The sequence below is a fragment of the Misgurnus anguillicaudatus genome, chromosome 10 (assembly GCF_027580225.2).
Source record: "Misgurnus anguillicaudatus chromosome 10, ASM2758022v2, whole genome shotgun sequence".
NCBI lineage: Eukaryota > Metazoa > Chordata > Actinopteri > Cypriniformes > Cobitidae > Misgurnus > Misgurnus anguillicaudatus.
The window spans coordinates 7269295-7290186 of NC_073346.2; the positions used below are offsets into that span (position 1 = coordinate 7269295).

Sequence of the window (20892 nt, forward strand, 5' to 3'; positions counted from 1 at the left end):
CATGTTGACGCAGGACAGCAGACACCCAACTTGTGGGAGGAAGGAGTAAAAACAGGATCGAGCCAGCCAGGAGTCGAACCTAGAATCTTCTGATCCGTAGTCAGACGCGTTATCCATTGCGCCACTGGCCCAACAACCTGGGAAGTCATGCTTGGAGAAGACAGCTGGATTCTGGAGGCCAGCTGCCAAACTTCATTATTAAATATTAATCCGGTTTTACTCTGCCATCATTAAATCCATTATTACACAATCAATAATTACATGGTTCCCTGCTGCAGCAGCCAAGGACAAGGCCAAGCTGCAGCGGGTGATCCGCTCGGCAGAGAGAGTGATCAACACCTCTCTACCTTCTCTGGAATCCCTTCACAACATCAGGGCTGTGAGAAGGGCAAGAAAAATTATGTCTGACCCATCTCATCCAGGCTGTACCATGTTTCAGCTGCTCCTTTCAGGTAGAAGGCTTCGGCTCCCGAGAACTGCAAAATCCCGGCATCGCCTGAGCTTCTTTCCCACGGCCGCCAGGCTGCTTAATGACAATCCAATTCCTTTTCAGGACTGAATGCACTGTTTGCACTTTATTGTTTCTATTACTCCTACTTTTATCATTCAGTATTAGTGTAAGTATCATTATTACTCTTAGCACCTTCCATTCACCTTCCATATGACTGTGTATTGTCATATCTTGTTCTGTCTTAATGTTTCGTTTGCCACATTACATCCATGCGTGACTGGATGTAAAGAATTCCAATTGTGTTTGACACTATATTGCAATAAATTGAACCTTGAACCTTCATCTCTACCAAAATGGGAAACCGGGTCATCCCCCGCGTGCCTGTCTCCTGGCGTCTTTGAAAAGGACGCTCCCTCGGAAGAAAGCGCGATACACAGCACGGGTGGCTACAACAAAGGTAAGAGAATGTCAGAAGTGGAATTCGAACCCACGCCTCCAGAGGAGACTGCGACCTGAACGCAGCGCCTTAGACCGCTCGGCCATCCTGACCAACCCAACTGGCCTGGGCAAGTCGATAGCGCTCCTCAGCGAATGTGCCGGTGTAGCTTTTGGAATGACTCACGATTTTATTGCCTTCATGCAGCTTATCTTTAATTCTTATTTATTTCTTTACAAACGCCTTGAAATAGTGACGAATGTGGATTTTTCTAAATGAGGAACAATGTGCCCGAAGCCTTTCATTTGCCAAAAGCACACCCAGCCCGTCTCCATATGCCCTGTAACGGATGCTGTCAAAGTGGTTTTGCATTCAATGATCCTTTCCCCCTTGATCATACTGTTTTAGAACAGGGTCACAAAAAGGAATCGCCATTCTCAGACCCTGCTCGTTCTACTTGAACGCGCAATGAAAATACTTGATCAAATGCGGATGGACGCCGGCATTGCAATTTAGCGAAAAAGCGCCATCTCTGTACGTCTCAGGGCCTTTTTATGGTTCGCAGTTGCCTTCTAATGTAGACAACAGTTAACCATACGGCGGCGACATCCTTAAAAGAACCGGTGGCATTGTGTCTCGAGCACACAAGGCAAACAAGAGATTCTTCAAGAGGTGAGTGCGAAGTACAGTTTACTGCCACAGGCAATGGCCGCAGAGCTTTTTCTTTAACAGACTCTAATACGTGGAACACGTCACCAACTTACATAGGACAGTCTTTCAACTTTAGCACAATTTAAGTTTTTCTACTAGATAATGAGGCTAAAGACGAGCCAAACACGTGATCACTGAACAACTGGGACTTTGCATTGTGGATATGTAACGTTATTCCATTAATCTGTCAGCTGTGTCAAATGTGTCAAATGTAAGTGTTTATTTATAATGGGTTTTATCTAGCCTGAGAGCATGTGCGCCAAGATCGTCCAGCAACGGCAGGCGTGCCATTCTCGACACCATTTAAAAGACGATAGGAATCCTGGGCATGACATAGCCCCTCTGTGTCTCCTTGAAGTTGTTTCTGTACGTGTAACAAATTAAGAACGAGAAGGTCCTCAGTGTGGGTAGCCAGAGTGCAAGAAGCCCAGTCGTGCTCTCCTCGCAGGAGTTTCCTCGCTGGTGGCGCACAAAATGCCACGCAACCAGACACAAGGGGCCACCCAGGAGCCGTCGGTCTGGGCGTGCCTCGTTGGCGCAGTTAGGCAGCGCGTCAGTCTCATAATCTGAAGGTCGTGAGTTCGAGCCTCACACGGGGCAGGGTGCCCTTTTGTCGACTAGTTTGAGCCTTTAGCCCCGTTTTCCTTCCGCACAGTGTGCCACGCGTCCACGGCCTGAAGGCCAGCGTGTCCTCCCTGGTGGTCTAGTGGCTAGGATTCGGCGCTCTCACCGCCGCGGCCCGGGTTCGATTCCCGGTCAGGGAACGCTCTTTTGACGTGCGCTTGCCTTTTTCACCGGCCGGGTTATGCGCAATGCTGGCTTCGAAGGCAAGGATCGCAGCACCTCCAAGAGGCAAAGCTTCACTGCCTCCGGCCCATCGACCTAAGGTTGGACGGCTAAATTGCCTGCCTGCAGTCCTGCGCTCCGCCATCTGAGCAATCAGAGCCTGGTGTGCGTCCTCTGCTCTACTGAGGCATGTTGACGCAGGACAGCAGACACCCAACTTGTGGGAGGAAGGAGTAAAAACAGGATCGAGCCAGCCAGGAGTCGAACCTAGAATCTTCTGATCCGTAGTCAGACGCGTTATCCATTGCGCCACTGGCCCAACACTCTGGGAAGTCATGCTTGGAGAAGACAGCTAGATTCTGGAGGCCAGCTTCCAAACTTCATTATTAAATATTTATCCGGTTTTACTCTGCCATCATTAAATCCATTATTACACAATCAATAATTACATGGTTCCCTGCTGCAGCAGCCAAGGACAAGGCCAAGCTGCAGCGGGTGATCCGCTCGGCAGAGAGAGTGATCAACACCTCTCTACCTTCTCTGGAATCCCTTCACAACATCAGGGCTGTGAGAAGGGCAAGAAAAATTATGTCTGACCCATCTCATCCAGGCTGTACCATGTTTCAGCTGCTCCTTTCAGGTAGAAGGCTTCGGCTCCCGAGAACTGCAAAATCCCGGCATCGCCTGAGCTTCTTTCCCACGGCCGCCAGGCTGCTTAATGACAATTCAATTCCTTTTCAGGACTGAATGCACTGTTTGCACTTTATTGTTTCTATTACTCCTACTTTTATCATTCAGTATTAGTGTAAGTATCATTATTACTCTTAGCACCTTCCATTCACCTTCCATATGACTGTGTATTGTCATATCTTGTTCTGTCTTAATGTTTCGTTTGCCACATTACATCCATGCGTGACTGGATGTAAAGAATTCCAATTGTGTTTGACACTATATTGCAATAAATTGAACCTTGAACCTTCATCTCTACCAGAATGGGAAACCGGGTCATCCCCCGCGTGCCTGTCTCCTGGCGTCTTTGAAAAGGACGCTCCCTCGGAAGAAAGCGCGATACACAGCACGGGTGGCTACAACAAAGGCAAGAGAATGTCAGAAGTGGGATTCGAACCCACGCCTCCAGAGGAGACTGCGACCTGAACGCAGCGCCTTAGACCGCTCGGCCATCCTGACCAACCCAACTGGCCTGGGCGAGTCGATAGCGCTCCTCAGCGAATGTGCCGGTGTAGCTTTTGGAATGACTCACGATTTTATTGCCTTCATGCAGCTTATCTTTAACTCTTATTTATTTCTTTACAAACGCCTTGAAATAGTGACGAATGTGGATTTTTCTAAATGAGGAACAATGTGCCCGAAGCCTTTCATTTGCCAAAAGCACACCCAGCCCGTCTCCATATGCCCTGTAACGGATGCTGTCAAAGTGGTTTTGCATTCAATGATCCTTTCCCCCTTGATCATACTGTTTTAGAACAGGGTCACAAAAAGGAATCGCCATTCTCAGACCCTGCTCGTTCTACTTGAACGCGCAATGAAAATACTTGATCAAATGCGGATGGACGCCGGCATTGCAATTTAGCGAAAAAGCGCCATCTCTGTACGTCTCAGGGCCTTTTTATGGTTCGCAGTTGCCTTCTAATGTAGACAACAGTTAACCATACGGCGGCGACATCCTTAAAAGAACCGGTGGCATTGTGTCTCGAGCACACAAGGCAAACAAGAGATTCTTCAAGAGGTGAGTGCGAAGTACAGTTTACTGCCACAGGCAATGGCCGCAGAGCTTTTTCTTTAACAGACTCTAATACGTGGAACACGTCACCAACTTACATAGGACAGTCTTTCAACTTTAGCACAATTTAAGTTTTTCTACTAGATAATGAGGCTAAAGACGAGCCAAACACGTGATCACTGAACAACTGGGACTTTGCATTGTGGATATGTAACGTTATTCCATTAATCTGTCAGCTGTGTCAAATGTGTCAAATGTAAGTGTTTATTTATAATGGGTTTTATCTAGCCTGAGAGCATGTGCGCCAAGATCGTCCAGCAACGGCAGGCGTGCCATTCTCGACACCATTTAAAAGACGATAGGAATCCTGGGCATGACATAGCCCCTCTGTGTCTCCTTGAAGTTGTTTCTGTACGTGTAACAAATTAAGAACGAGAAGGTCCTCAGTGTGGGTAGCCAGAGTGCAAGAAGCCCAGTCGTGCTCTCCTCGCAGGAGTTTCCTCGCTGGTGGCGCACAAAATGCCACGCAACCAGACACAAGGGGCCACCCAGGAGCCGTCGGTCTGGGCGTGCCTCGTTGGCGCAGTTAGGCAGCGCGTCAGTCTCATAATCTGAAGGTCGTGAGTTCGAGCCTCACACGGGGCAGGGTGCCCTTTTGTCGACTAGTTTGAGCCTTTAGCCCCGTTTTCCTTCCGCACAGTGTGCCACGCGTCCACGGCCTGAAGGCCAGCGTGTCCTCCCTGGTGGTCTAGTGGCTAGGATTCGGCGCTCTCACCGCCGCGGCCCGGGTTCGATTCCCGGTCAGGGAACGCTCTTTTGACGTGCGCTTGCCTTTTTCACCGGCCGGGTTATGCGCAATGCTGGCTTCGAAGGCAAGGATCGCAGCACCTCCAAGAGGCAAAGCTTCACTGCCTCCGGCCCATCGACCTAAGGTTGGACGGCTAAATTGCCTGCCTGCAGTCCTGCGCTCCGCCATCTGAGCAATCAGAGCCTGGTGTGCGTCCTCTGCTCTACTGAGGCATGTTGACGCAGGACAGCAGACATCCAACTTGTGGGAGGAAGGAGTAAAAACAGGATCGAGCCAGCCAGGAGTCGAACCTAGAATCTTCTGATCCGTAGTCAGACGCGTTATCCATTGCGCCACTGGCCCAACAACCTGGGAAGTCATGCTTGGAGAAGACAGCTGGATTCTGGAGGCCAGCTGCCAAACTTCATTATTAAATATTAATCCGGTTTTACTCTGCCATCATTAAATCCATTATTACACAATCAATAATTACATGGTTCCCTGCTGCAGCAGCCAAGGACAAGGCCAAGCTGCAGCGGGTGATCCGCTCGGCAGAGAGAGTGATCAACACCTCTCTACCTTCTCTGGAATCCCTTCACAACATCAGGGCTGTGAGAAGGGCAAGAAAAATTATGTCTGACCCATCTCATCCAGGCTGTACCATGTTTCAGCTGCTCCTTTCAGGTAGAAGGCTTCGGCTCCCGAGAACTGCAAAATCCCGGCATCGCCTGAGCTTCTTTCCCACGGCCGCCAGGCTGCTTAATGACAATTCAATTCCTTTTCAGGACTGAATGCACTGTTTGCACTTTATTGTTTCTATTACTCCTACTTTTATCATTCAGTATTAGTGTAAGTATCATTATTACTCTTAGCACCTTCCATTCACCTTCCATATGACTGTGTATTGTCATATCTTGTTCTGTCTTAATGTTTCGTTTGCCACATTACATCCATGCGTGACTGGATGTAAAGAATTCCAATTGTGTTTGACACTATATTGCAATAAATTGAACCTTGAACCTTCATCTCTACCAGAATGGGAAACCGGGTCATCCCCCGCGTGCCTGTCTCCTGGCGTCTTTGAAAAGGACGCTCCCTCGGAAGAAAGCGCGATACACAGCACGGGTGGCTACAACAAAGGCAAGAGAATGTCAGAAGTGGGATTCGAACCCACGCCTCCAGAGGAGACTGCGACCTGAACGCAGCGCCTTAGACCGCTCGGCCATCCTGACCAACCCAACTGGCCCGGGCGAGTCGATTGCGCTCCTCAGCGAATGTGCCGGTGTAGCTTTTGGAATGACTCACGATTTTATTGCCTTCATGCAGCTCATCTTTAATTCTTATTTATTTCTTTACAAACGCCTTGAAATAGTGACGAATGTGGATTTTTCGAAATGAGGAACAATGTGCCCGAAGCCTTTCATTTGCCAAAAGCACACCCAGCCCGTCTCCATATGCCCTGTAACGGATGCTGTCAAAGTGGTTTTGCATTCAATGATCCTTTCCCCCTTGATCATACTGTTTTAGAACAGGGTCACAAAAAGGAATCGCCATTCTCAGACCCTGCTCGTTCTACTTGAACGCGCAATGAAAATACTTGATCAAATGCGGATGGACGCCGGCATTGCAATTTAGCGAAAAAGCGCCATCTCTGTACGTCTCAGGGCCTTTTTATGGTTCGCAGTTGCCTTCTAATGTAGACAACAGTTAACCATACGGCGGCGACATCCTTAAAAGAACCGGTGGCATTGTGTCTCGAGCACACAAGGCAAACAAGAGATTCTTCAAGAGGTGAGTGCGAAGTACAGTTTACTGCCACAGGCAATGGCCGCAGAGCTTTTTCTTTAACAGACTCTAATACGTGGAACACGTCACCAACTTACATAGGACAGTCTTTCAACTTTAGCACAATTTAAGTTTTTCTACTAGATAATGAGGCTAAAGACGAGCCAAATACGTGATCACTGAACAACTGGGACTTTCCATTGTGGATATGTAACGTTATTCCATTAATCTGTCAGCTGTGTCAAATGTGTCAAATGTAAGTGTTTATTTATAATGGGTTTTATCTAGCCTGAGAGCATGTGCGCCAAGATCGTCCAGCAACGGCAGGCGTGCCATTCTCGACACCATTTAAAAGACGATAGGAATCCTGGGCATGACATAGCCCCTCTGTGTCTCCTTGAAGTTGTTTCTGTACGTGTAACAAATTAAGAACGAGAAGGTCCTCAGTGTGGGTAGCCAGAGTGCAAGAAGCCCAGTCGTGCTCTCCTCGTAGGAGTTTCCTCGCTGGTGGCGCACAAAATGCCACGCAACCAGACAAAAGGGGCCACCCAGGAGCCGTCGGTCTGGGCGTGCCTCGTTGGCGCAGTTAGGCAGCGCGTCAGTCTCATAATCTGAAGGTCGTGAGTTCGAGCCTCACACGGGGCAGGGTGCCCTTTTGTCGACTAGTTTGAGCCTTTAGCCCCGTTTTCCTTCCGCACAGTGTGCCACGCGTCCACGGCCTGAAGGCCAGCGTGTCCTCCCTGGTGGTCTAGTGGCTAGGATTCGGCGCTCTCACCGCCGCGGCCCGGGTTCGATTCCCGGTCAGGGAACGCTCTTTTGACGTGCGCTTGCCTTTTTCACCGGCCGGGTTATGCGCAATGCTGGCTTCGAAGGCAAGGATCGCAGCACCTCCAAGAGGCAAAGCTTCACTGCCTCCGGCCCATCGACCTAAGGTTGGACGGCTAAATTGCCTGCCTGCAGTCCTGCGCTCCGCAATCAGAGCCTGGTGTGCGTCCTCTGCTCTACTGAGGCATGTTGACGCAGGACAGCAGACACCCAACTTGTGGGAGGAAGGAGTAAAAACAGGATCGAGCCAGCCAGGAGTCGAACCTAGAATCTTCTGATCCGTAGTCAGACGCGTTATCCATTGCGCCACTGGCCCAAAAACCTGGGAAGTCATGCTTGGAGAAGACAGCTGGATTCTGGAGGCCAGCTGCCAAACTTCATTATTAAATATTAATCCGGTTTTACTCTGCCATCATTAAATCCATTATTACACAATCAATAATTACATGGTTCCCTGCTGCAGCAGCCAAGGACAAGGCCAAGCTGCAGCGGGTGATCCGCTCGGCAGAGAGAGTGATCAACACCTCTCTACCTTCTCTGGAATCCCTTCACAACATCAGGGCTGTGAGAAGGGCAAGAAAAATTATGTCTGACCCATCTCATCCAGGCTGTACCATGTTTCAGCTGCTCCTTTCAGGTAGAAGGCTTCGGCTCCCGAGAACTGCAAAATCCCGGCATCGCCTGAGCTTCTTTCCCACGGCCGCCAGGCTGCTTAATGACAATCCAATTCCTTTTCAGGACTGAATGCACTGTTTGCACTTTATTGTTTCTATTACTCCTACTTTTATCATTCAGTATTAGTGTAAGTATCATTATTACTCTTAGCACCTTCCATTCACCTTCCATATGACTGTGTATTGTCATATCTTGTTCTGTCTTAATGTTTCGTTTGCCACATTACATCCATGCGTGACTGGATGTAAAGAATTCCAATTGTGTTTGACACTATATTGCAATAAATTGAACCTTGAACCTTCATCTCTACCAAAATGGGAAACCGGGTCATCCCCCGCGTGCCTGTCTCCTGGCGTCTTTGAAAAGGACGCTCCCTCGGAAGAAAGCGCGATACACAGCAGGGGTGGCTACAACAAAGGCAAGAGAATGTCAGAAGTGGGATTCAAACCCACGCCTCCAGAGGAGACTGCGACCTGAACGCAGCGCCTTAGACCGCTCGGCCATCCTGACCAACCCAACTGGCCCGGGCGAGTCGATTGCGCTCCTCAGCGAATGTGCCGGTGTAGCTTTTGGAATGACTCACGATTTTATTGCCTTCATGCAGCTCATCTTTAATTCTTATTTATTTCTTTACAAACGCCTTGAAATAGTGACGAATGTGGATTTTTCGAAATGAGGAACAATGTGCCCGAAGCCTTTCATTTGCCAAAAGCACACCCAGCCCGTCTCCATATGCCCTGTAACGGATGCTGTCAAAGTGGTTTTGCATTCAATGATCCTTTCCCCCTTGATCATACTGTTTTAGAACAGGGTCACAAAAAGGAATCGCCATTCTCAGACCCTGCTCGTTCTACTTGAACGCGCAATGAAAATACTTGATCAAATGCGGATGGACGCCGGCATTGCAATTTAGCGAAAAAGCGCCATCTCTGTACGTCTCAGGGCCTTTTTATGGTTCGCAGTTGCCTTCTAATGTAGACAACAGTTAACCATACGGCGGCGACATCCTTAAAAGAACCGGTGGCATTGTGTCTCGAGCACACAAGGCAAACAAGAGATTCTTCAAGAGGTGAGTGCGAAGTACAGTTTACTGCCACAGGCAATGGCCGCAGAGCTTTTTCTTTAACAGACTCTAATACGTGGAACACGTCACCAACTTACATAGGACAGTCTTTCAACTTTAGCACAATTTAAGTTTTTCTACCAGATAATGAGGCTAAAGACGAGCCAAATACGTGATCACTGAACAACTGGGACTTTCCATTGTGGATATGTAACGTTATTCCATTAATCTGTCAGCTGTGTCAAATGTGTCAAATGTAAGTGTTTATTTATAATGGGTTTTATCTAGCCTGAGTGCATGTGCGCCAAGATCGTCCAGCAACGGCAGGCGTGCCATTCTCGACACCATTTAAAAGACGATAGGAATCCTGGGCATGACATAGCCCCTCTGTGTCTCCTTGAAGTTGTTTCTGTACGTGTAACAAATTAAGAACGAGAAGGTCCTCAGTGTAGGTAGCCAGAGTGCAAGAAGCCCAGTCGTGCTCTCCTCGCAGGAGTTTCCTCGCTGGTGGCGCACAAAATGCCACGCAACCAGACACAAGGGGCCACCCAGGAGCCGTCGGTCTGGGCGTGCCTCGTTGGCGCAGTTAGGCAGCGCGTCAGTCTCATAATCTGAAGGTCGTGAGTTCGAGCCTCACACGGGGCAGGGTGCCCTTTTGTCGACTAGTTTGAGCCTTTAGCCCCGTTTTCCTTCCGCACAGTGTGCCACGCGTCCACGGCCTGAAGGCCAGCGTGTCCTCCCTGGTGGTCTAGTGGCTAGGATTCGGCGCTCTCACCGCCGTGGCCCGGGTTCGATTCCCGGTCAGGGAACGCTCTTTTGACGTGCGCTTGCCCTCCTCACCGGCCGGGTTATGCGCAATGCTGGCTTCGAAGGCAAGGATCGCAGCACCTCCAAGAGGCAAAGCTTCACTGCCTCCGGCCCATCGACCTAAGGTTGGACGGCTAAATTGCCTGCCTGCAGTCCTGCGCTCCGCAATCAGAGCCTGGTGTGCGTCCTCTGCTCTACTGAGGCATGTTGACGCAGGACAGCAGACACCCAACTTGTGGGAGGAAGGAGTAAAAACAGGATCGAGCCAGCCAGGAGTCGAACCTAGAATCTTCTGATCCGTAGTCAGACGCGTTATCCATTGCGCCACTGGCCCAACAACCTGGGAAGTCATGCTTGGAGAAGACAGCTGGATTCTGGAGGCCAGCTGCCAAACTTCATTATTAAATATTAATCCGGTTTTACTCTGCCATCATTAAATCCATTATTACACAATCAATAATTACATGGTTCCCTGCTGCAGCAGCCAAGGACAAGGCCAAGCTGCAGCGGGTGATCCGCTCGGCAGAGAGAGTGATCAACACCTCTCTACCTTCTCTGGAATCCCTTCACAACATCAGGGCTGTGAGAAGGGCAAGAAAAATTATGTCTGACCCATCTCATCCAGGCTGTACCATGTTTCAGCTGCTCCTTTCAGGTAGAAGGCTTCGGCGCCCGAGAACTGCAAAATCCCGGCATCGCCTGAGCTTCTTTCCCACGGCCGCCAGGCTGCTTAATGACAATCCAATTCCTTTTCAGGACTGAATGTACTGTTTGCACTTTATTGTTTCTATTACTCCTACTTTTATCATTCAGTATTAGTGTAAGTATCATTATTACTCTTAGCACCTTCCATTCACCTTCCATATGACTGTGTATTGTCATATCTTGTTCTGTCTTAATGTTTCGTTTGCCACATTACATCCATGCGTGACTGGATGTAAAGAATTCCAATTGTGTTTGACACTATATTGCAATAAATTGAACCTTGAACCTTCATCTCTACCAAAATGGGAAACCGGGTCATCCCCCGCGTGCCTGTCTCCTGGCGTCTTTGAAAAGGACGCTCCCTCGGAAGAAAGCGCGATACACAGCACGGGTGGCTACAACAAAGGTAAGAGAATGTCAGAAGTGGGATTCGAACCCACGCCTCCAGAGGAGACTGCGACCTGAACGCAGCGCCTTAGACCGCTCGGCCATCCTGACCAACCCAACTGAACTGGGCGAGTCGATAGCGCTCCTCAGCGAATGTGCCGGTGTAGCTTTTGGAATGACTCACGATTTTATTGCCTTCATGCAGCTTATCTTTAATTCTTATTTATTTCTTTACAAACGCCTTGAAATAGTGACGAATGTGGATTTTTCTAAATGAGGAACAATGTGCCCGAAGCCTTTCATTTGCCAAAAGCACACCCAGCCCGTCTCCATATGCCCTGTAACGGATGCTGTCAAAGTGGTTTTGCATTCAATGATCCTTTCCCCCTTGATCATACTGTTTTAGAACAGGGTCACAAAAAGGAATCGCCATTCTCAGACCCTGCTCGTTCTACTTGAACGCGCAATGAAAATACTTGATCAAATGCGGATGGACGCCGGCATTGCAATTTAGCAAAAAAGCGCCATCTCTGTACGTCTCAGGGCCTTTTTATGGTTCGCAGTTGCCTTCTAATGTAGACAACAGTTAACCATACGGCGGCGACATCCTTAAAAGAACCGGTGGCATTGTGTCTCGAGCACACAAGGCAAACAAGAGATTCTTCAAGAGGTGAGTGCGAAGTACAGTTTACTGCCACAGGCAATGGCCGCAGAGCTTTTTCTTTAACAGACTCTAATACGTGGAACACGTCACCAACTTACATAGGACAGTCTTTCAACTTTAGCACAATTTAAGTTTTTCTACTAGATAATGAGGCTAAAGACGAGCCAAACACGTGATCACTGAACAACTGGGACTTTGCATTGTGGATATGTAACGTTATTCCATTAATCTGTCAGCTGTGTCAAATGTGTCAAATGTAAGTGTTTATTTATAATGGGTTTTATCTAGCCTGAGAGCATGTGCGCCAAGATCGTCCAGCAACGGCAGGCGTGCCATTCTCGACACCATTTAAAAGACGATAGGAATCCTGGGCATGACATAGCCCCTCTGTGTCTCCTTGCAGTTGTTTCTGTACGTGTAACAAATTAAGAACGAGAAGGTCCTCAGTGTGGGTAGCCAGAGTGCAAGAAGCCCAGTCGTGCCCTCCTCGCAGGAGTTTCCTCGCTGGTGGCGCACAAAATGCCACGCAACCAGACACAAGGGGCCACCCAGGAGCCGTCGGTCTGGGCGTGCCTCGTTGGCGCAGTTAGGCAGCGCGTCAGTCTCATAATCTGAAGATCGTGAGTTCGAGCCTCACACGGGGCAGGGTGCCCTTTTGTGGACTAGTTTGAGCCTTTAGCCCCGTTTTCCTTCCGCACAGTGTGCCACGCGTCCACGGCCTGAAGGCCAGCGTGTCCTCCCTGGTGGTCTAGTGGCTAGGATTCGGCGCTCTCACCGCCGCGGCCCGGGTTCGATTCCCGGTCAGGGAACGCTCTTTTGACGTGCGCTTGCCTTTTTCACCGGCCGGGTTATGCGCAATGCTGGCTTCGAAGGCAAGGATCGCAGCACCTCCAAGAGGCAAAGCTTCACTGCCTCCGGCCCATCGACCTAAGGTTGGACGGCTAAATTGCCTGCCTGCAGTCCTGCGCTCCGCCATCTGAGCAATCAGAGCCTGGTGTGCGTCCTCTGCTCTACTGAGGCATGTTGACGCAGGACAGCAGACATCCAACTTGTGGGAGGAAGGAGTAAAAACAGGATCGAGCCAGCCAGGAGTCGAACCTAGAATCTTCTGATCCGTAGTCAGACGCGTTATCCATTGCGCCACTGGCCCAACAACCTGGGAAGTCATGCTTGGAGAAGACAGCTGGATTCTGGAGGCCAGCTGCCAAACTTCATTATTAAATATTAATCCGGTTTTACTCTGCCATCATTAAATCCATTATTACACAATCAATAATTACATGGTTCCCTGCTGCAGCAGCCAAGGACAAGGCCAAGCTGCAGCGGGTGATCCGCTCGGCAGAGAGAGTGATCAACACCTCTCTACCTTCTCTGGAATCCCTTCACAACATCAGGGCTGTGAGAAGGGCAAGAAAAATTATGTCTGACCCATCTCATCCAGGCTGTACCATGTTTCAGCTGCTCCTTTCAGGTAGAAGGCTTCGGCTCCCGAGAACTGCAAAATCCCGGCATCGCCTGAGCTTCTTTCCCACGGCCGCCAGGCTGCTTAATGACAATTCAATTCCTTTTCAGGACTGAATGCACTGTTTGCACTTTATTGTTTCTATTACTCCTACTTTTATCATTCAGTATTAGTGTAAGTATCATTATTACTCTTAGCACCTTCCATTCACCTTCCATATGACTGTGTATTGTCATATCTTGTTCTGTCTTAATGTTTCGTTTGCCACATTACATCCATGCGTGACTGGATGTAAAGAATTCCAATTGTGTTTGACACTATATTGCAATAAATTGAACCTTGAACCTTCATCTCTACCAGAATGGGAAACCGGGTCATCCCCCGCGTGCCTGTCTCCTGGCGTCTTTGAAAAGGACGCTCCCTCGGAAGAAAGCGCGATACACAGCACGGGTGGCTACAACAAAGGCAAGAGAATGTCAGAAGTGGGATTCGAACCCACGCCTCCAGAGGAGACTGCGACCTGAACGCAGCGCCTTAGACCGCTCGGCCATCCTGACCAACCCAACTGGCCCGGGCGAGTCGATTGCGCTCCTCAGCGAATGTGCCGGTGTAGCTTTTGGAATGACTCACGATTTTATTGCCTTCATGCAGCTCATCTTTAATTCTTATTTATTTCTTTACAAACGCCTTGAAATAGTGACGAATGTGGATTTTTCGAAATGAGGAACAATGTGCCCGAAGCCTTTCATTTGCCAAAAGCACACCCAGCCCGTCTCCATATGCCCTGTAACGGATGCTGTCAAAGTGGTTTTGCATTCAATGATCCTTTCCCCCTTGATCATACTGTTTTAGAACAGGGTCACAAAAAGGAATCGCCATTCTCAGACCCTGCTCGTTCTACTTGAACGCGCAATGAAAATACTTGATCAAATGCGGATGGACGCCGGCATTGCAATTTAGCGAAAAAGCGCCATCTCTGTACGTCTCAGGGCCTTTTTATGGTTCGCAGTTGCCTTCTAATGTAGACAACAGTTAACCATACGGCGGCGACATCCTTAAAAGAACCGGTGGCATTGTGTCTCGAGCACACAAGGCAAACAAGAGATTCTTCAAGAGGTGAGTGCGAAGTACAGTTTACTGCCACAGGCAATGGCCGCAGAGCTTTTTCTTTAACAGACTCTAATACGTGGAACACGTCACCAACTTACATAGGACAGTCTTTCAACTTTAGCCCAATTTAAGTTTTTCTACTAGATAATGAGGCTAAAGACGAGCCAAATACGTGATCACTGAACAACTGGGACTTTCCATTGTGGATATGTAACGTTATTCCATTAATCTGTCAGCTGTGTCAAATGTGTCAAATGTAAGTGTTTATTTATAATGGGTTTTATCTAGCCTGAGAGCATGTGCGCCAAGATCGTCCAGCAACGGCAGGCGTGCCATTCTCGACACCATTTAAAAGACGATAGGAATCCTGGGCATGACATAGCCCCTCTGTGTCTCCTTGAAGTTGTTTCTGTACGTGTAACAAATTAAGAACGAGAAGGTCCTCAGTGTGGGTAGCCAGAGTGCAAGAAGCCCAGTCGTGCTCTCCTCGTAGGAGTTTCCTCGCTGGTGGCGCACAAAATGCCACGCAACCAGACAAAAGGGGCCACCCAGGAGCCGTCGGTCTGGGCGTGCCTCGTTGGCGCAGTTAGGCAGCGCGTCAGTCTCATAATCTGAAGGTCGTGAGTTCGAGCCTCACACGGGGCAGGGTGCCCTTTTGTCGACTAGTTTGAGCCTTTAGCCCCGTTTTCCTTCCGCACAGTGTGCCACGCGTCCACGGCCTGAAGGCCAGCGTGTCCTCCCTGGTGGTCTAGTGGCTAGGATTCGGCGCTCTCACCGCCGCGGCCCGGGTTCGATTCCCGGTCAGGGAACGCTCTTTTGACGTGCGCTTGCCTTTTTCACCGGCCGGGTTATGCGCAATGCTGGCTTCGAAGGCAAGGATCGCAGCACCTCCAAGAGGCAAAGCTTCACTGCCTCCGGCCCATCGACCTAAGGTTGGACGGCTAAATTGCCTGCCTGCAGTCCTGCGCTCCGCAATCAGAGCCTGGTGTGCGTCCTCTGCTCTACTGAGGCATGTTGACGCAGGACAGCAGACACCCAACTTGTGGGAGGAAGGAGTAAAAACAGGATCGAGCCAGCCAGGAGTCGAACCTAGAATCTTCTGATCCGTAGTCAGACGCGTTATCCATTGCGCCACTGGCCCAACAACCTGGGAAGTCATGCTTGGAGAAAACAGCTGGATTCTGGAGGCCAGCTGCCAAACTTCATTATTAAATATTAATCCGGTTTTACTCTGCCATCATTAAATCCATTATTACACAATCAATAATTACATGGTTCCCTGCTGCAGCAGCCAAGGACAAGGCCAAGCTGCAGCGGGTGATCCGCTCGGCAGAGAGAGTGATCAACACCTCTCTACCTTCTCTGGAATCCCTTCACAACATCAGGGCTGTGAGAAGGGCAAGAAAAATTATGTCTGACCCATCTCATCCAGGCTGTACCATGTTTCAGCTGCTCCTTTCAGGTAGAAGGCTTCGGCTCCCGAGAACTGCAAAATCCCGGCATCGCCTGAGCTTCTTTCCCACGGCCGCCAGGCTGCTTAATGACAATCCAATTCCTTTTCAGGACTGAATGCACTGTTTGCACTTTATTGTTTCTATTACTCCTACTTTTATCATTCAGTATTAGTGTAAGTATCATTATTACTCTTAGCACCTTCCATTCACCTTCCATATGACTGTGTATTGTCATATCTTGTTCTGTCTTAATGTTTCGTTTGCCACATTACATCCATGCGTGACTGGATGTAAAGAATTCCAATTGTGTTTGACACTATATTGCAATAAATTGAACCTTGAACCTTCATCTCTACCAAAATGGGAAACCGGGTCATCCCCCGCGTGCCTGTCTCCTGGCGTCTTTGAAAAGGACGCTCCCTCGGAAGAAAGCGCGATACACAGCACGGGTGGCTACAACAAAGGTAAGAGAATGTCAGAAGTGGGATTCGAACCCACGCCTCCAGAGGAGACTGCGACCTGAACGCAGCGCCTTAGACCGCTCGGCCATCCTGACCAACCCAACTGGCCTGGGCGAGTCGATAGCGCTCCTCAGCGAATGTGCCGGTGTAGCTTTTGGAATGACTCACGATTTTATTGCCTTCATGCAGCTTATCTTTAATTCTTATTTATTTCTTTACAAACGCCTTGAAATAGTGACGAATGTGGATTTTTCTAAATGAGGAACAATGTGCCCGAAGCCTTTCATTTGCCAAAAGCACACCCAGCCCGTCTCCATATGCCCTGTAACGGATGCTGTCAAAGTGGTTTTGCATTCAATGATCCTTTCCCCCTTGATCATACTGTTTTAGAACAGGGTCACAAAAAGGAATCGCCATTCTCAGACCCTGCTCGTTCTACTTGAACGCGCAATGAAAATACTTGATCAAATGCGGATGGACGCCGGCATTGCAATTTAGGGAAAAAGCGCCATCTCTGTACGTCTCAGGGCCTTTTTATGGTTCGCAGTTGCCTTCTAATGTAGACAACAGTTAACCATACGGCGGCGACATCCTTAAAAGAACCGGTGGCATTGTGTCTCGAGCACACAAGGCAAACAAGAGATTCTTCAAGAGGTGAGTGCGAAGTACAGTTTACTGCCACAGGCAATGGCCGCAGAGCTTTTTCTTTAACAGACTCTAATACGTGGAACACGTCACCAACTTACATAGGACAGTCTTTCAACTTTAGCACAATTTAAGTTTTTCTACTAGATAATGAGGCTAAAGACGAGCCAAACACGTGATCACTGAACAACTGGGACTTTGCATTGTGGATATGTAACGTTATTCCATTAATCTGTCAGCTGTGTCAAATGTGTCAAATGTAAGTGTTTATTTATAATGGGTTTTATCTAGCCTGAGAGCATGTGCGCCAAGATCGTCCAGCAACGGCAGGCGTGCCATTCTCGACACCATTTAAAAGACGATAGGAATCCTGGGCATGACATAGCCCCTCTGTGTCTCCTTGAAGTTGTTTCTGTACGTGTAACAAATTAAGAACGAGAAGGTCCTCAGTGTGGGTAGCCAGAGTGCAAGAAGCCCAGTCGTGCTCTCCTCGCAGGAGTTTCCTCGCTGGTGGCGCACAAAATGCCACGCAACCAGACACAAGGAACCACCCAGGAGCCGTCGGTCTGGGCGTGCCTCGTTGGCGCAGTTAGGCAGCGCGTCAGTCTCATAATCTGAAGGTCGTGAGTTCGAGCCTCACACGGGGCAGGGTGCCCTTTTGTCGACTAGTTTGAGCCTTTAGCCCCGTTTTCCTTCCGCACAGTGTGCCACGCGTCCACGGCCTGAAGGCCAGCGTGTCCTCCCTGGTGGTCTAGTGGCTAGGATTCGGCGCTCTCACCGCCGCGGCCCGGGTTCGATTCCCGGTCAGGGAACGCTCTTTTGACGTGCGCTTGCCTTTTTCACCGGCCGGGTTATGCGCAATGCTGGCTTCGAAGGCAAGGATCGCAGCACCTCCAAGAGGCAAAGCTTCACTGCCTCCGGCCCATCGACCTAAGGTTGGACGGCTAAATTGCCTGCCTGCAGTCCTGCGCTCCGCAATCAGAGCCTGGTGTGCGTCCTCTGCTCTACTGAGGCATGTTGACGCAGGACAGCAGACACCCAACTTGTGGGAGGAAGGAGTAAAAACAGGATCGAGCCAGCCAGGAGTCGAACCTAGAATCTTCTGATCCGTAGTCAGACGCGTTATCCATTGCGCCACTGGCCCAACAACCTGGGAAGTCATGCTTGGAGAAGACAGCTGGATTCTGGAGGCCAGCTGCCAAACTTCGTTATTAAATATTAATCCGGTTTTACTCTGCCATCATTAAATCCATTATTACACAATCAATAATTACATGGTTCCCTGCTGCAGCAGCCAAGGACAAGGCCAAGCTGCAGCGGGTGATCCGCTCGGCAGAGAGAGTGATCAACACCTCTCTACCTTCTCTGGAATCCCTTCACAACATCAGGGCTGTGAGAAGGGCAAGAAAAATTATGTCTGACCCATCTCATCCAGGCTGTACCATGTTTCAGCTGCTCCTTTCAGGTAGAAGGCTTCGGCTCCCGAGAACTGCAAAATCCCGGCATCGCCTGAGCTTCTTTCCCACGGCCGCCAGGCTGCTTAATGACAATCCAATTCCTTTTCAGGACTGAATGCACTGTTTGCACTTTATTGTTTCTATTACTCCTACTTTTATCATTCAGTATTAGTGTAAGTATCATTATTACTCTTAGCACCTTCCATTCACCTTCCATATGACTGTGTATTGTCATATCTTGTTCTGTCTTAATGTTTCGTTTGCCACATTACATCCATGCGTGACTGGATGTAAAGAATTCCAATTGTGTTTGACACTATATTGCAATAAATTGAACCTTGAACCTTCATCTCTACCAAAATGGGAAACCGGGTCATCCCCCGCGTGCCTGTCTCCTGGCGTCTTTGAAAAGGACGCTCCCTCGGAAGAAAGCGCGATACACAGCACGGGTGGCTACAACAAAGGTAAGAGAATGTCAGAAGTGGGATTCGAACCCACGCCTCCAGAGGAGACTGCGACCTGAACGCAGCGCCTTAGACCGCTCGGCCATCCTGACCAACCCAACTGGCCTGGGCGAGTCGATAGCGCTCCTCAGCGAATGTGCCGGTGTAGCTTTTGGAATGACTCACGATTTTATTGCCTTCATGCAGCTTATCTTTAATTCTTATTTATTTCTTTACAAACGCCTTGAAATAGTGACGAATGTGGATTTTTCTAAATGAGGAACAATGTGCCCGAAGCCTTTCATTTGCCAAAAGCACACCCAGCCCGTCTCCATATGCCCTGTAACAGATGCTGTCAAAGTGGTTTTGCATTCAATGATCCTTTCCCCCTTGATCATACTGTTTTAGAACAGGGTCACAAAAAGGAATCGCCATTCTCAGACCCTGCTCGTTCTACTTGAACGCGCAATGAAAATACTTGATCAAATGCGGATGGACGCCGGCATTGCAATTTAGCGAAAAAGCGCCATCTCTGTACGTCTCAGGGCCTTTTTATGGTTCGCAGTTGCCTTCTAATGTAGACAACAGTTAACCATACGGCGGCGACATCCTTAAAAGAACCGGTGGCATTGTGTCTCGAGCACACAAGGCAAACAAGAGATTCTTCAAGAGGTGAGTGCGAAGTACAGTTTACTACCACAGGCAATGGCCGCAGAGCTTTTTCTTTAACAGACTCTAATACGTGGAACACGTCACCAACTTACATAGGACAGTCTTTCAACTTTAGCACAATTTAAGTTTTTCTACTAGATAATGAGGCTAAAGACGAGCCAAATACGTGATCACTGAACAACTGGGACTTTCCATTGTGGATATGTAACGTTATTCCATTAATCTGTCAGCTGTGTCAAATGTGTCAAATGTAAGTGTTTATTTATAATGGGTTTTATCTAGCCTGAGAGCATGTGCGCCAAGATCGTCCAGCAACGGCAGGCGTGCCATTCTCGACACCATTTAAAAGACGATAGGAATCCTGGGCATGACATAGCCCCTCTGTGTCTCCTTGAAGTTGTTTCTGTACGTGTAACAAATTAAGAACGAGAAGGTCCTCAGTGTGGGTAGCCAGAGTGCAAGAAGCCCAGTCGTGCTCTCCTCGTAGGAGTTTCCTCGCTGGTGGCGCACAAAATGCCACGCAACCAGACAAAAGGGGCCACCCAGGAGCCGTCGGTCTGGGCGTGCCTCGTTGGCGCAGTTAGGCAGCGCGTCAGTCTCATAATCTGAAGGTCGTGAGTTCGAGCCTCACACGGGGCAGGGTGCCCTTTTGTCGACTAGTTTGAGCCTTTAGCCCCGTTTTCCTTCCGCACAGTGTGCCACGCGTCCACGGCCTGAAGGCAAGCGTGTCCTCCCTGGTGGTCTAGTGGCTAGGATTCGGCGCTCTCACCGCCGCGGCCCGGGTTCGATTCCCGGTCAGGGAACGCTCTTTTGACGTGCGCTTGCCTTTTTCACCGGCCGGGTTATGCGCAATGCTGGCTTCGAAGGCAAGGATCGCAGCACCTCCAAGAGGCAAAGCTTCACTGCCTCCGGCCCATCGACCTAAGGTTGGACGGCTAAATTGCCTGCCTGCAGTCCTGCGCTCCGCCATCTGAGCAATCAGAGCCTGGTGTGCGTCCTCTGCTCTACTGAGGCATGTTGACGCAGGACAGCAGACACCCAACTTGTGGGAGGAAGGAGTAAAAACAGGATCGAGCCAGCCAGGAGTCGAACCTAGAATCTTCTGATCCGTAGTCAGACGCGTTATCCATTGCGCCACTGGCCCAACAACCTGGGAAGTCATGCTTGGAGAAGACAGCTGGATTCTGGAGGCCAGCTGCCAAACTTCATTATTAAATATTAATCCGGTTTTACTCTGCCATCATTAAATCCATTATTACACAATCAATAATTACATGGTTCCCTGCTGCAGCAGCCAAGGACAAGGCCAAGCTGCAGCGGGTGATCCGCTCGGCAGAGAGAGTGATCAACACCTCTCTACCTTCT

General features: G+C 49.3%; 33 non-coding genes across 33 annotated transcripts; 16 read left to right on the forward strand and 17 right to left on the reverse strand.

Annotated features, from left to right (window-relative positions):
- Window positions 1–58: 58 nt before the first annotated feature.
- Window positions 59–131, reverse strand: trnar-acg (transfer RNA arginine (anticodon ACG)). The gene has a single exon. It is a non-coding gene; the product is annotated as a tRNA-Arg (tRNA).
- Window positions 132–917: 786 nt separating this feature from the next.
- On the reverse strand, window positions 918–1000 carry trnal-cag (transfer RNA leucine (anticodon CAG)). The gene has a single exon. It is a non-coding gene; the product is annotated as a tRNA-Leu (tRNA).
- A 1124-nt stretch (window positions 1001–2124) lies between these two features.
- trnam-cau (transfer RNA methionine (anticodon CAU)) lies at window positions 2125–2198 on the forward strand. Its single transcript has one exon. It is a non-coding gene; the product is annotated as a tRNA-Met (tRNA).
- A 92-nt stretch (window positions 2199–2290) lies between these two features.
- On the forward strand, window positions 2291–2362 carry trnae-cuc (transfer RNA glutamic acid (anticodon CUC)). The gene has a single exon. It is a non-coding gene; the product is annotated as a tRNA-Glu (tRNA).
- A 268-nt stretch (window positions 2363–2630) lies between these two features.
- trnar-acg (transfer RNA arginine (anticodon ACG)) lies at window positions 2631–2703 on the reverse strand. Its single transcript has one exon. It is a non-coding gene; the product is annotated as a tRNA-Arg (tRNA).
- Window positions 2704–3489: 786 nt separating this feature from the next.
- Window positions 3490–3572, reverse strand: trnal-cag (transfer RNA leucine (anticodon CAG)). Its single transcript has one exon. It is a non-coding gene; the product is annotated as a tRNA-Leu (tRNA).
- Window positions 3573–4696: 1124 nt separating this feature from the next.
- On the forward strand, window positions 4697–4770 carry trnam-cau (transfer RNA methionine (anticodon CAU)). The gene has a single exon. It is a non-coding gene; the product is annotated as a tRNA-Met (tRNA).
- A 92-nt stretch (window positions 4771–4862) lies between these two features.
- trnae-cuc (transfer RNA glutamic acid (anticodon CUC)) lies at window positions 4863–4934 on the forward strand. Its single transcript has one exon. It is a non-coding gene; the product is annotated as a tRNA-Glu (tRNA).
- Window positions 4935–5202: 268 nt separating this feature from the next.
- On the reverse strand, window positions 5203–5275 carry trnar-acg (transfer RNA arginine (anticodon ACG)). Its single transcript has one exon. It is a non-coding gene; the product is annotated as a tRNA-Arg (tRNA).
- A 786-nt stretch (window positions 5276–6061) lies between these two features.
- On the reverse strand, window positions 6062–6144 carry trnal-cag (transfer RNA leucine (anticodon CAG)). The gene has a single exon. It is a non-coding gene; the product is annotated as a tRNA-Leu (tRNA).
- Window positions 6145–7268: 1124 nt separating this feature from the next.
- Window positions 7269–7342, forward strand: trnam-cau (transfer RNA methionine (anticodon CAU)). The gene has a single exon. It is a non-coding gene; the product is annotated as a tRNA-Met (tRNA).
- A 92-nt stretch (window positions 7343–7434) lies between these two features.
- Window positions 7435–7506, forward strand: trnae-cuc (transfer RNA glutamic acid (anticodon CUC)). Its single transcript has one exon. It is a non-coding gene; the product is annotated as a tRNA-Glu (tRNA).
- Window positions 7507–7765: 259 nt separating this feature from the next.
- On the reverse strand, window positions 7766–7838 carry trnar-acg (transfer RNA arginine (anticodon ACG)). The gene has a single exon. It is a non-coding gene; the product is annotated as a tRNA-Arg (tRNA).
- Window positions 7839–8624: 786 nt separating this feature from the next.
- Window positions 8625–8707, reverse strand: trnal-cag (transfer RNA leucine (anticodon CAG)). The gene has a single exon. It is a non-coding gene; the product is annotated as a tRNA-Leu (tRNA).
- Window positions 8708–9831: 1124 nt separating this feature from the next.
- On the forward strand, window positions 9832–9905 carry trnam-cau (transfer RNA methionine (anticodon CAU)). The gene has a single exon. It is a non-coding gene; the product is annotated as a tRNA-Met (tRNA).
- Window positions 9906–9997: 92 nt separating this feature from the next.
- Window positions 9998–10069, forward strand: trnae-cuc (transfer RNA glutamic acid (anticodon CUC)). The gene has a single exon. It is a non-coding gene; the product is annotated as a tRNA-Glu (tRNA).
- Window positions 10070–10328: 259 nt separating this feature from the next.
- Window positions 10329–10401, reverse strand: trnar-acg (transfer RNA arginine (anticodon ACG)). Its single transcript has one exon. It is a non-coding gene; the product is annotated as a tRNA-Arg (tRNA).
- Window positions 10402–11187: 786 nt separating this feature from the next.
- Window positions 11188–11270, reverse strand: trnal-cag (transfer RNA leucine (anticodon CAG)). The gene has a single exon. It is a non-coding gene; the product is annotated as a tRNA-Leu (tRNA).
- A 1124-nt stretch (window positions 11271–12394) lies between these two features.
- Window positions 12395–12468, forward strand: trnam-cau (transfer RNA methionine (anticodon CAU)). The gene has a single exon. It is a non-coding gene; the product is annotated as a tRNA-Met (tRNA).
- A 92-nt stretch (window positions 12469–12560) lies between these two features.
- trnae-cuc (transfer RNA glutamic acid (anticodon CUC)) lies at window positions 12561–12632 on the forward strand. Its single transcript has one exon. It is a non-coding gene; the product is annotated as a tRNA-Glu (tRNA).
- Window positions 12633–12900: 268 nt separating this feature from the next.
- trnar-acg (transfer RNA arginine (anticodon ACG)) lies at window positions 12901–12973 on the reverse strand. Its single transcript has one exon. It is a non-coding gene; the product is annotated as a tRNA-Arg (tRNA).
- Window positions 12974–13759: 786 nt separating this feature from the next.
- trnal-cag (transfer RNA leucine (anticodon CAG)) lies at window positions 13760–13842 on the reverse strand. Its single transcript has one exon. It is a non-coding gene; the product is annotated as a tRNA-Leu (tRNA).
- A 1124-nt stretch (window positions 13843–14966) lies between these two features.
- Window positions 14967–15040, forward strand: trnam-cau (transfer RNA methionine (anticodon CAU)). Its single transcript has one exon. It is a non-coding gene; the product is annotated as a tRNA-Met (tRNA).
- A 92-nt stretch (window positions 15041–15132) lies between these two features.
- trnae-cuc (transfer RNA glutamic acid (anticodon CUC)) lies at window positions 15133–15204 on the forward strand. Its single transcript has one exon. It is a non-coding gene; the product is annotated as a tRNA-Glu (tRNA).
- Window positions 15205–15463: 259 nt separating this feature from the next.
- On the reverse strand, window positions 15464–15536 carry trnar-acg (transfer RNA arginine (anticodon ACG)). The gene has a single exon. It is a non-coding gene; the product is annotated as a tRNA-Arg (tRNA).
- A 786-nt stretch (window positions 15537–16322) lies between these two features.
- Window positions 16323–16405, reverse strand: trnal-cag (transfer RNA leucine (anticodon CAG)). The gene has a single exon. It is a non-coding gene; the product is annotated as a tRNA-Leu (tRNA).
- A 1124-nt stretch (window positions 16406–17529) lies between these two features.
- trnam-cau (transfer RNA methionine (anticodon CAU)) lies at window positions 17530–17603 on the forward strand. Its single transcript has one exon. It is a non-coding gene; the product is annotated as a tRNA-Met (tRNA).
- Window positions 17604–17695: 92 nt separating this feature from the next.
- On the forward strand, window positions 17696–17767 carry trnae-cuc (transfer RNA glutamic acid (anticodon CUC)). The gene has a single exon. It is a non-coding gene; the product is annotated as a tRNA-Glu (tRNA).
- A 259-nt stretch (window positions 17768–18026) lies between these two features.
- Window positions 18027–18099, reverse strand: trnar-acg (transfer RNA arginine (anticodon ACG)). The gene has a single exon. It is a non-coding gene; the product is annotated as a tRNA-Arg (tRNA).
- Window positions 18100–18885: 786 nt separating this feature from the next.
- trnal-cag (transfer RNA leucine (anticodon CAG)) lies at window positions 18886–18968 on the reverse strand. The gene has a single exon. It is a non-coding gene; the product is annotated as a tRNA-Leu (tRNA).
- A 1124-nt stretch (window positions 18969–20092) lies between these two features.
- trnam-cau (transfer RNA methionine (anticodon CAU)) lies at window positions 20093–20166 on the forward strand. The gene has a single exon. It is a non-coding gene; the product is annotated as a tRNA-Met (tRNA).
- Window positions 20167–20258: 92 nt separating this feature from the next.
- trnae-cuc (transfer RNA glutamic acid (anticodon CUC)) lies at window positions 20259–20330 on the forward strand. Its single transcript has one exon. It is a non-coding gene; the product is annotated as a tRNA-Glu (tRNA).
- A 268-nt stretch (window positions 20331–20598) lies between these two features.
- Window positions 20599–20671, reverse strand: trnar-acg (transfer RNA arginine (anticodon ACG)). The gene has a single exon. It is a non-coding gene; the product is annotated as a tRNA-Arg (tRNA).
- Window positions 20672–20892: the final 221 nt, after the last annotated feature.